The sequence below is a fragment of the Diabrotica virgifera genome, chromosome 10, assembly GCF_917563875.1.
Source record: "Diabrotica virgifera virgifera chromosome 10, PGI_DIABVI_V3a".
Classification (NCBI taxonomy): Eukaryota; Metazoa; Arthropoda; class Insecta; order Coleoptera; family Chrysomelidae; genus Diabrotica; species Diabrotica virgifera.
Genome location: NC_065452.1, coordinates 12,880,730 through 12,893,922, shown reverse-complemented (window position 1 = coordinate 12,893,922; position 13,193 = coordinate 12,880,730). Strand labels below are relative to the sequence as shown.

Sequence of the window (13,193 nt, the reverse complement as noted above, 5' to 3'; positions counted from 1 at the left end):
AATTGATGACATGGCTCTGGATTTGAAAAATCAACTATTGCAAAAATTAAAAGGTTCACCGTTTTTTTCTTTGCAGTGTGACGAAAGAACTGATATTTCAAAGCATGCACAGTTATTGTTTTACTGTCGATTTATTGACAGAAAACCGTTCCCGGAGGAAATAGTTTTCAACATCTCTTGAAACAACAATTAAAGCCATTGACATATTTTCTGCTCTTGAAGATTTTTTAGTAATCAATGAACTTCCATGGGAGAAAGTAATTGGCATATGTACTGATGAGGCCCAAGCCATGACAGGATGTCGATCTGGATTTATGGAATTGGCAAAAAAGAAGAAACCTAGGATAATTGGTTCTCACTGCATTATTCACAGACAAGCTTTAGCTAGTCAGACTTTACCTGAACCTCTCAACGTCGCATTAAACTTAGCAATTAAAATAGTTAACCACATCAAATCCAGCGCATTAAACACTAGGCTCTTTCAGGCACTATGTCAAGAACTGAATAGTGATCAGGAAACCCTCCTGTTTCACACAGAAGTCCGGTGGTTATCCAAAAGGAAATATGCTTGCAAGATTATTCAATTTAAAGTCAGAAATTGAAATTTTGTTATTGACTTCCAAACAAGAAGATTTACAGATGATAAAAATATCTTTTACTTGGCTTATCTGTCTGACTTTTTTGAGATACTTAATGTCCTGAATCTGAAGCTTCAAGACCGTCTTGAAAGAAAAACCTCTTAAACACTTATGATGCAATTAAAGGGGTTTATAGAAAAAATATCGCTTTGGCAACGCCGCCTTCACAGTTCCAAGCCAAACTTTTCCTCTTTTCCTAAACTGAACGACCTCCTTGATGATATTCAAACTCTTCCACTACATCTAGTTTCGGATCAAGGCTGGACGTTGAAAGTGACTTGAGGTGTGTTCTGACACAGTTTCAACCGAATATCGAAAAACTTGTTAAGAACAGACAATGCCAACCCTCTCATTGAAAGTGCAAAAATACTCATATAAGACTTTCAACTTTATATGCGTATTTGATTTTTTGATTATTCTTTTTCTCAAATAAATAAACAATGAGACATCAAATAAACTTTCGTATTTAAATATATCTAAATATTTATTTTGCATCCCAGCTTTTGCTAACGTAGAGTTATCATCGTCAGTTTCACAATTTCACTGTTCTAACTTGAACCAACCAATTATTGACTGGAGGGGAGGCGTGAGCTATCTTCAGTGTTCAAAGGGGGCGCCAGTGCTAAAAGGTTGGGAACCACTGCATTAAACAGATCGGTGCAAATCGACCTTATATCGGATCCTCTACTATAATGCACTCGAGATATGACAGAGGCGTAGATAAACGGATAATTTATTATTTTTAACAATAAAGACGAATTTATTAATTGCATTTGAACATGTTCATGTATTTTGGTCAGTTACTTGAAGTAATCATTAGCACATGACCGATCAAAAGTACTGGTGTTTCAATTATGTTTATGCATAAACACACTATGGAATTTAGCAGTTACAAAATCAAATTAAAATTCTTATGAAACTCTAGTCTTATTTTTTATGCTTTGTTTTTAATTTACCTAATTATTTTTCTTAGCTAACTACGAATAATCCATACCAAGTAAGTTTTTCTCGGTGCTTCGGAATATTCCAGGTATTTAGCTACTATAGAATGAAAACTTATGTTTGCTGTAGAGAATTTGGCGGTGTTTGTTAGTTATTCACAATTAACTGAAAAAAATAGTCTTTGCTTGTAGAACAATATCAAGAACAATATGCATTAACGATATGCGCCAATCGCAAATATTGTACTTTTCAGACTTTTCTTACAATTTCCTAATGTCATTACCGAAAATAAGATTCAGGACGTAGATAATGAATCCAGAGAAATGAAACTGAACTCTGGTGAACATATAAAACTTGTTTGTTTCAAGCAGCAGTGAAAGTAGTATTTAGGGGAATATTGAAGAGTTCTGGCATTCGGTGAGAATATTAAAAACTAACGAGGGAAAACTAAAATATCTGAACAATGTACCTAATGCAAAAATGCCGTGTTTACCCGCTTCTAATGTAAAATTCAAAATAATTTTTTGCGTTTTTAACCGATGTTAAAATCAATGAATGAGAAAATATTATATAGAAATATTAAATATGAAACTAATAAAAATTAATTACAAGTACCTAAGTCATTTTGTTTCCCAGTTAAAATGTAAAAAAATTTGGTTTTTTTTACAAACATTCACAATATATTAATTTCTAGTTAAGTTAGCTGTTGTTTTTATTATATAAAAAAACCTAAATTATATGCAAATAAGCTATAAAGTTTTAGTCTATTTTAGTTTTTGATTTAGTAGATTTTGGTTAAACATGCAATAGTTTTTCTACATAAATAGTGGCAACGCTGTAACAGCTGTTTTTACTCTTTTACTGTGTTAAACATCAATGGCGAATAGGAGCATGCAAAATTTATTATTTTGGCGAATTTCAGCAATATTTTTTTTAATCTAGTATTGTAATAAAAAATTATGAACTATACCATACTAGATATAAATAAAAGGTTAGTACACAAAAATATTTCTATTTTATAAAAACATGTCTTAAATGAAAATGGAATTTAAATCGCACGGCATCCAACTTCAGCTTATTTGTAAATATATGATAATAAATTCTAAAATATACAATAAGACACTGACAGTGACAGTAGTTTAAATACGAATATGAAGAAAAAATACTAAATGTCACCAGATTTCCATAAATGTTTTTCGTTTGACTAGTATATTGCCGAAACTTCCCGAAACGTTGTCGATACGTGCATATAATGCCAACAACAGCTACTATCGCTTTTGAAAATAGATAGCTACAGTAGACAAGACAACTACATGTAGAAATCTACATTGCACGGAATCTAGGCCGTGATATGGCACGTGAAGAAGTGTACAAATGTTGAAATTGATATGTGTAAAACTCGCAATGTCAAAAAATTATTAAAAAAATTCCCTGGGTCCTAGTTGACCGATTTCAAAGTGTGTTGATAGCTTGAAAATGTTCGACTACTTAAAGTGCTTATTATGGATCCAGCATAATTTTGAATATTTGCAATTTTTCGCGAGCCCTAGATTGCAAATTATTATGCAAAATCTATTAAACCGATCCTAAAGGAAAAACTCCATTTTTGCACTTTTTTCTCAACTATTGCTATTTTTTAAACAATAAACATTAAATTTTCATATTCTAGCTAGTCAAATATTGCGTAAAATAGAAAAATTAAACTTTTACCCTCTATAATTTTTTTTAGGAGCAATATATCTCAAATACAGGGTGTAACAAAAAGGCATGATCACATATTCTGGGACCAAAACTAGTTCGATTGAACCTAACTCACCTTAATACAAATGTGCACATAAAAAAGTTACAGCCCTTTGAAGTCACAAAATGAAAGCCGATTTTTTCCAATATATCGAAAACTAGAGATTTTTTATTGAAAATGGACATGTATCATTCTTATGGCAGGAGCATCTAAAAAAATTAAAATGAAATTGGTACACCCCATAAAAATTGTATGGGGATCTTGTTCCCTTAAACCACTCCAAACTTTTGTGTACGTTCCAATTAAATTATTATTGTGGTACCATTAGTTAAACACAATGTTTTTAAAACTTTTTTGTCTCTTAGTAGTCTTTCGATCAGCCAGATTTTATCGAGATATTTTGATCAATATTTAAAATCCGCCACTGATTTGTAAATGGTCAAGTAAGATTATAGAGACCTGGTAATAATATTTTTTATTATTACATATTTTAATTTACAATCTGCTTCATAGAAACGATAAGTAAATAGTTTGAATGTTAAATACATGAGGGAGAAGCTGCCCTGTGGCAACCCTCCTATTATATTTTTTACATTAGATCATAATATTTAATTTATTAAATCTGTTGGCCATGGTTTCTTCAGTCGTCTTGCGAATTCTAGAGCATTTAGCATTTGCTTCATCATTTGGATGACTTCTCAGTCCATCAAGGTAGCTCTTTGTGATCCTTTGAATTTCTTCCTCTACCAAAGGTGTAGTTGAGCCATCGTGTAGGGTTTTATTGTTTACATTACTTTGTATTACCTAGATATTTGATGACTTTGAGCAACCCCAGAGTTGAACACCATAGGTCCAAATTGGTTTTATCATAGATTTATACAGGAGCAGTTTATTTTCAATATTGAGTTTTGATTTTCGATCCATAAGCCAGCTCATTTGTCGTATTTTGATATTGATCTGGGTTTTCTTGGCTTGAATGTGCGGCTTCCATGCTAATCTTTTGTCAAGGGTTAATCCCAAATATTTAACTGGTGTGCTGACCGGTAATTATTGTGTATAGTTTAAAGTTATTGTTGGACATACATCACTTCGGTTTGTAAATGTAACTTGGTTGGCTTTCACCTTCCATTTGTTCAGCGATGTTCCCAATTGGTCAAGGTGGTTTTGCAGTTGTGCAGACGCTATAATGGGGTCCTCATTGACACCAATTTAACTTTTACCTTCTATAATTTTTTTATGGGCAGTGTCTCTCGAGTTACAGGTAAAAATATGGGCGCAAAACAAAAATTATCGATTTTATTCAGATTTTATTAAAAAAAAATTAAGTACAATGTTTGCGATTGGCGCATATCCTTATTACTGGTACATCCTAGAGTGATTCCAGCAAAAAAATTATGAAAAATGTCCGTTATGGTCTTATTTTCGACAGATCCCGCCTGTTATGGACCAAGAGCTAGCAACGTCGGAAAAAAATTATTTTAAGACAACTGGATTTTTAATATATTATTATTCCCTATGCTTTCTCGAACACCGTACCGGCCATATGGCTACTGATACAGGTTGCGTTCATTACTGCGCAGCACACTTGTACAGGTAAATATATCGAATTTAAAATTATTTTAAGACGGAAAATTTTTTTGGCATTACTTTTTTTATTTTAGCTTAACGTGTCTCGACAACATAGGTCACTGACACAGGACACAGGTACAATTTTACTACATTACATTACAATAAAAAGAAAATTACATCTCAATACAATTACATTACAATAGATAGAAAAACATTTTAAATACATAATCAAAATTCCTAAACTATATATCTTCTTCTAGATTTCGTGGTATAGCCTGGTGTCATAAAGGTAGTCATTAATGCGTTTGTATTAAATAGTGTGTTGTTACTGCCTTCTGGTTCTAATTAATTAAAAAGACTAAACACGTCTTACTATACACTATATTTTATTCACTGGTATCCAATATCTAAACAATAACATTAATGATTCATAGCGCCTCGCCTTACTACATACTAACTTCTAATAATTATTTGTATATCTATATCCATACTGATTGCTCAGCGTGTTTTTATACCTATCTGAACCATAACAACAAGTTCACTCGTAATAAACATGTGATACAAACTATAAGCTATTGTTTTTATGTATGTTCAATACCCTAAAGGTTAATAACATCATATTTAAATTATGATTTATACAGATGGTTCATAATATACCACATCTCCGCCGTTTTTAAAAAAGAAAGTCCTAAGAAGAGAAGAAGAATATCTGACGGTATATTCCTCTTTCCCTTTTACAAAATGTTTATGGTTACCTAATACTATTTTCAAAAATTAAATTTCCTAACTATCCTAACTAACTGTAACATGGTACGTTTCAGAGTTTTTTTTTAATCCTAAAAATTGTTTATTATTATCACTAATTCACTTTCTGTTCCGTCTTGCTTTTTGAGTCTTTTCTCCATTCACAAAACAGTGTCCACATGAAAACAGTGACTAAACCTATCGGGATTTTTAATATAGTCTTTTAGTGCCTATATGCATCTCCTATAAGCAGGGGAATAATCTAATCTACCTAACTAAAAATCTCGTATCTAACTAAAAGTCCTAAGCTAAGCTAATATTACTCGAATAAGTAAAAAAAATGTATCCTTTACTCTATTAATAATTCCTATTTCAGTCTTCTTTTGATTTATTTATATATGTCTTACTAACTTTAAAATAATGTACCTATAATAAAAATGTAATCTCTCTAAAAATTTCTAATATTTCTCTAAACTTCTAATAACTCTTTTGTAGCTATAATAAAGATTTAATCTCTGTTGCTGAATGTCTAAAAATTTCACTTTTTGTGTCCCTTTGCTTACTATCTACTAACACTATTGTAAGATATTGTCTATCCTTAATTCAAACACTTCCATTTTCCGCGAAAATTTAACCTTAATTCGTTATCTACATTTAAAAAACAAGTTATTTATAATTTACGTTACTTTAGAGAAAAAAAATTTACAACTTTAATTCTTAAACACAATTTAATAATTAGATACTTATTTGATTAGTATATTATTCTTAATTCTGCTTGTTTATTTTGACATTTCTTACAAATTTTATGTCTCTTCTTTCATTTTTCCCACATATTTTAATAAAATTCTCTTTTTTCCTTTCTTTTCTTCTTGTCTGGTACTACAACTCATATAATTCATTTTTCTTCATATAATAGCACTTCTACAGTGTACATAATTAATCTTCATATACATATTTCATATAACAATCATATATCATTTATCTCATATATCATTTCGTATAACATCATAATCATCACTTCATATACTAGCTCCGATACCTTCGTTTTACCTTAATAAAAGAGGTTTCACTCGGATGTCTTAGTTCTCCGCCAATATTAACCCGAATTTTCGCCCTGATCTGTACGCACCATCTAGGTGGTATAGTTAACTCAAAACACGAAATAGGTATTTTATGCGGTTCAAATTCTTCTAAAAATATCACAACCTCAATCCCTTGCTTTGAGGCCGTTGTTTATTCACGAATAATCATGAATAAAATAGGTACCCTTCAAAACACAGAGTGGGTCTCTAATAAGCGTTCAAGCTTCTATAAATCATTAGTACCTTCCTAATTTGACAAGAGCAGTGGGTTTCTTATTGTCTCTAGTTGCCTCATAATATTTAGCTTATAATATTGTTAGTTCTTCTTCTTATCTATATAGTCCTCCAGATTCTTTATCTCGACTCTTCAGGTCTGTTCGTTAAAAATATATCTCTTGCTTATAGCAATGTTTGTCTTAAAGCTCTTATATCAACGTATGTCATCACTAATCATTATTCATTAAAAAAATATCATTTATCACTCAAAAAATATTAATTTAGGTTCATATCATACAAAATTTAACACAAAATCGATTAAAATGTATCTATAGAATCAATAAATATCAATAATAAAAACAACTGGCTAATAAAAATTCAATAATAGTATACATATTCGTCAATAAAAAAAATAGCATATGCAAAAGTTAGATAAAAATATTCAAAATAAGTTTATATCTCAAACTTAGAAATTTTTGGAAAAAATTCGATATTCCATAAAATATTCAAAAATAACCGTACTAAAAATCGAAATCGGATAGAGATTTTTCAAATAAATTCAATAAAGATTCAAAATTCAATAAAAATTCAAGAATAGCATATATAATAAACTTCGATAAAAATATTCAATTCAAAAATCACTTCATATTTCAAAATTTATAGATATTCTTAAAAAAAATCGATACTTCATAAATTATTCAAAAATCAGAAAAGATAAATATTTAATGTTCAATAATAATATAAAACGAGGGAAGCATTTTTAATAAAGATAGACATTCTTACTTACATTTTATCACTTTGTCTTTGTTCCCTGGGTTCTCTGCATCTTCGTCCTGGTCCATCTTCGCCGTCTCCGTTTCCAATTTGTTGCCGCCATCTCTGCTCCTTTCAGAAGACCTCCTCTAATCTGCAGGATCAGCCATGTATTAAATAGTGTGTTGTTACTGCCTTCTGGTTCTAATTAATTAAAAAGACTAAACACGTCTTACTATACACTATATTTTATTCACTGGTATCCAATATCTAAACAATAACATTAATGATTCATAGCGCCTCGCCTTACTACATACTAACTTCTAATAATTATTTGTATATCTATATCCATACTGATTGCTCAGCGTGTTTTTATACCTATCTGAACCATAACAAATATAGTTCAAGTTCACTCGTAATAAACATGTGATACAAACTATAAGCTATTGTTTTTATGTATGTTCAATACCCTAAAGGTTAATAACATCATATTTAAATTATGATTTATACAGAGGGTTCATAATATACCACACGTTGAAATTGACCTGGCGAACTGAGAATATTTTGTAGGTTAAGATTCAAATTATGCTTTTTTCTGTTATTGTAGAAATAGGGACAGTCTATGAGAATATGTTTAACAGATAGAGTGTTACCACAGTGTGTACATGTAGGTGGATCTTGGGAAGTCATCAAATATTTATGAGTCAACCTTGTATGGCCTATTCTAAGTCGTCGAATTAAAATTTTGTTTTTCCGTGTCATGGAAGGAAACTCAAGTTTTTTTATAGATGGATGGATATCACGAAGCTTGGAAGGGATTTTGTTCCAATGATCTTGCCAAGAGATTAGGATAGTATTTTAAAAAAACGACTGTAGATCCGTACGTAATTGTAAGTTTTCAGTTTCCTCATTAGAAGAAGAGACTTGTTTAGCAAAGTGGTCGGCGAGTTCGTTACCAGGGATTCCCACATGAGACGGAATCCAGACCATGGTTATGGATACTCCCAGTGAGATTAGACTATCGAAAGAGTTTTGGATAGCTTGGACCAACGGATGTACCGTATACATACTTTTTAGAGAATGGATAGACGCTAAAGAGTCGGTACATATTGCTACTTTTTTATGTCCTGGAGATAGCGAATTTGCGGCTTGGGGGATAGAGAATAATTCGGCTGTATGTATGCAACAAAAGAGCGGAAGATTGCAGGATTTGATTAGATCTGTGTTTGAGGTTACCGCACATCCAACAGCTATTGGGCTCTTAGAAGCATCTGTATATAGAATTTGGTCGAATTTATTATTAGCAATTAATTCGTTAAAGGTATGCCTTGGAATTTGTGGATTGGTATGATGCTTATCATAATTAGTTAACGTGAGATTAAAATTTGCTATCGATTTATTCCAGGGAGGTTTAGGAGATATTATTATTGGGGTTGTGACTGAGAGATCGATGTTATTCAGATATGGAGAGAGATATTGTGGCAACGATTGAAGTTTAATTGGAGAAGTAGAGTTTACAAGGTCAGTTTTTAGTAACTTATGGGCTGGATTTTCAGTATTAGCAGATATTCGAGACGAATATTTTAAATGGAATTGCCGTCGACGTAACCAGAGGGGAAGTTCATTAGCTTCTCTATATAAACTCTCTGCTGGGCTCGACCTGAAGGCTCCAAGGCAAATTCGAAGTGCAGTGTTATGTACAGAATTAAGAAGTTTTAAATCAAATGGACTAGCTGACATAAATAAAACTACAGTAGTCTATTTTAGAACGAATAAGACATCTATAAATCTTAAGAAGGGAGTCTTCATCTGCGACCCAATGATGATTGGACAGAGTTTTTAGTATATTTAGATTAGTCATGCACTTGGTTTTGAGATCTTTTAAATGGCATTTCCAGGTAAATTTGCTATCGAACGTGAGTCGTAAGATCCGTATACTGTTCACGACAGGTAGTAAGGTACTATTTATGGATATTTTAGGATTTATAGTACTGGCTGCCCTGCGGGAAAACTTATTGATTTTTGTCTTCTCAACAGAAAAGTTAAATCCACTCATTAAAGACCATTCAATCAATTGATCAGTGGCAGTCTGAACCAGTTTGCAAGTGGCAACTGTGTCTTTGCCTCGACAGAAAATTATTAAATCATCAGCGTAGAGAGAGAACTTGACTGGAAGCTCAATTTTTTTACAAATATCATTTAGAGCAAGTATAAAAATTGGAAAGAAATCCTTTGTAAAAGGTATAAAATTTTTTTATTAAAAATCCCTTAAAAGGGCTACATCACAACAAAACGTTTTCGATTTTTATAAAAAATCATCATCAGTGTTCGATAAACTGGATGCTAGCTGAGCCACAAAAGAAAAATATCTGGGTAAAAACCCTTTACATAAAATATAGATGCCTTAAAAGTGCATACTTCAAGAAAAAGGCCTGTGATGGTCACATGGCAAACAGGATAATGCCCTAAGGTAAGGTATACAGGTTTCCCAACACGTGGGATCCAAATTGAGTTGATCACATTTCAATGACTTAATGGCAACTGGTCATTGAATAACTAAGTCATTGAAATGTGATCAACTCAATTTGGATCCCACGTGTTGGGAAACCTGTATACCTTACCTTAGGGCATTATCCTGTTTGCCATGTGACCATCACAGGCCTTTTTCTTGAAGTATGCACTTTTAAGGCATCTATATTTTATGTAAAGGGTTTTTACCCAGATATTTTTCTTTTGTGGCTCAGCTAGCATCCAGTTTATCGAACACTGATGATGATTTTTTATAAAAATCGAAAACGTTTTGTTGTGATGTAGCCCTTTTAAGGGATTTTTAATAAAAAATTTTTATACCTTTTACAAAGGATTTCTTTCCAATTTTGTGATTGATGGTATACAGCCAACTACAGGAAAACTTTTTCTTTTCCTTGTGGATCAAGTATAAAAAGTGTAGAACTCAATACCGACCTTTGAGGCACGCCATTAGTTTGTTTGAAAGTTCTGGAGATTTTGCCATTTTCCCTTACGTTAAAAGTTCTGTTTGTTACAAATTGATTAATAAATGAAAATATATTTCCGGATATATTGTACTCCTTGAGTTTAGCTATAATAAGAGGCCTATAGAGGGTATCAAAAGCTCTTTCGATATCAAACGAAACAGCAATTACGTCTTGCTTGCACCGGAAGGCGTTAATGATTGATGTTTGAAGAACTGCTAGATGGTCTGCTGTGCTTCGAAGTAACCTAAAACCTGATTGTGCTAAATTTAATATATTATATTTTTCTAGGTACCACAGGAGTCTTTTATTGATCATTTTCTCCATAAGTTTGCAAATTGTACATGTGAGAGAAATTGGCCTGTAGGAATTTGGATCAGTTGGAGGTTTGCCTTGTTTTTTAACTGGGATAATTATGGATTTTCGCCACATATTTGGAAATGATTGTTTGGTCCATATTAAATTGTAAATTTCAAGCAGTTTGACTAAACTAGGTCGAGAAAGATTTTTAATAAAGATAAAGGGAATGTTATCTGGACCTGCAGCTGAATTTTTGCAACAGTACAATGTGTCTGATAATTCTTGTAATGTAAACGGCAGATTTAGAGAGTCTAGATCGGATTTTTGCAATCAGATAACCTGGATTCTAGATTAGTAGACGTGGGAGGCTGAAAATTTGATGTGCGTTTGTTGTTTTCGTATGAAAATTTTCACCCAAAATGTTAGCAATTTGTTGACTGTCAGTGACTGTGCTATTTTGAGTGAGTATGGCAGAAATTCTTGAATATGATTTCTTTCCTGACATGTGTTTAATTTTCTTCCAAATTTGGCTTGAAGGAGTGTCAGTATTGATGGATGAGATGTGGTTTTTCCAGAAGTCTTTTTTGCTTTGTTTAATTACATACTTAGATTTAGCTCTCAGTTTTTTCAAGTTGATGAGATTCTCTTTAGTGCTATCTCTGCGATATTTATTTAATGCTGCCTTACTTTGTTGTATAGCCAGAGAACATTGTTCGTTCCACCAAAGTGTTGCTTTACGAGTTAAAGAGATTGGTGTTTGTCCAATATTTACTTCAGCAGCAGAGATTATACAGTTATTGAAAGGGGCAATATTTTTATCGGCATCTTCTGATAATTCAAGCTGGTTTAGTTTGCTTTCAGTATGTATCCGAAAGCTATCCCAGTTGGCATTAGAAATGTTCCATTTTTTAAAGGTGTGTTTAAAAGTGTTTTTCTAATTTTTCAGATATTAAAATAGGGAAATGATTACTATCATAAAGATCGTCAACAGCTTTCCATGTAAGACTAGGATATATTCTTGGATGACATAAACTTAAATCTATAGAGGAGAATGTGCCAGTAGCAATATTAAAATGGGTTTTGGAATGGTCATTCATCATACAAGTGTCAGTAATATTCAAAACATTTTCGACAGTCTTTCCTCGGCCGAAGGTTCTTTCAGAACCCCACATTGTATTGTGGACATTGAAATCTCCAACAAGACGAAAAGGTGAAGGAAGTTGGTATATGAGGTCCACTAGATCAGCTTCAGATAGGCTATAATTTGGAGGAATATAGATGCTACAAACTGTAATCATTACTTTTTAAACATTATTAGAAATATGAATTATAATTGCCAGACATTTCTATGGTTTAAAAAATAATTGACAAACAATTTTTCGTCTTAAAATAATTTTAAATTCAATATGTAGGATGATTGATTACTGTGATAAAGCTCAGTAGATCCGCTATAGTAATAGATAGCAATAAAAGTTAATAACAAAAATTGTAGCCAACTTTGAGCTTTACGTTATAAAATTAGTTAAAATGTTACAGGTGTTCGATAACAGTAGCAGACCAAACTTGTTTTTTTTTTTAATGGAACACCCTATATTTTATTTTATATTCGAAATCCTCTTAACTTCCCAATCACAAAAATATAGAGTTTTGTTATGTTATATAGGGTTTTTTCAAAGTTATAACCAATTTTCTATGAAAATCGTAACAAGTTCAGCTCCCTACATAAATAAAAATAAGCACAACAGCAATGGTTTATTGGTGCCATATTTTTTTGTTGATTGTGAAAATTTTTAAGAATTTTTGATATTGCTAATTTTCTTTATATCGAATACAGGGTAAGTCAAAACGCAAATACATTATTTTCTCAGAAATTTTAAATGAAACACCCTGTATTTTATATCACTATCGAAAAGTACCATTACCGTACTTTAATTTTTGTATAATATTCTCTATGTCTAAATTTGTTGGTTTTCGAGATATTTTCATTTTTCAGAGCAAGTTATTAATTAGGGTGTTCTATTTAAAATTACTGAGAAAATAATGTACTTGCGTTTTGACTCACCCTGTATTTGATTTAAAGAAAATTAGCAATATCAACCATTTTTATAAATTTTAACAATCAACAGAAAAATATGACACCAATAAACCATTGTTGTGCTTATTTTTATTTATACAGAGAGCTGAACTTATTACGATTTTCATAGAACATTGGTTA

General features: G+C 31.7%; 1 protein-coding gene across 2 annotated transcripts in view; it reads left to right on the top strand.

The window, feature by feature from the left end:
- Positions 1 to 13,193, top strand: part of LOC114329549 (double-stranded RNA-binding protein Staufen homolog 2) — a 132,933-nt gene that overhangs the window by 80,956 nt on the left and 38,784 nt on the right. The gene's annotated exons all lie outside the window — the stretch shown is intronic.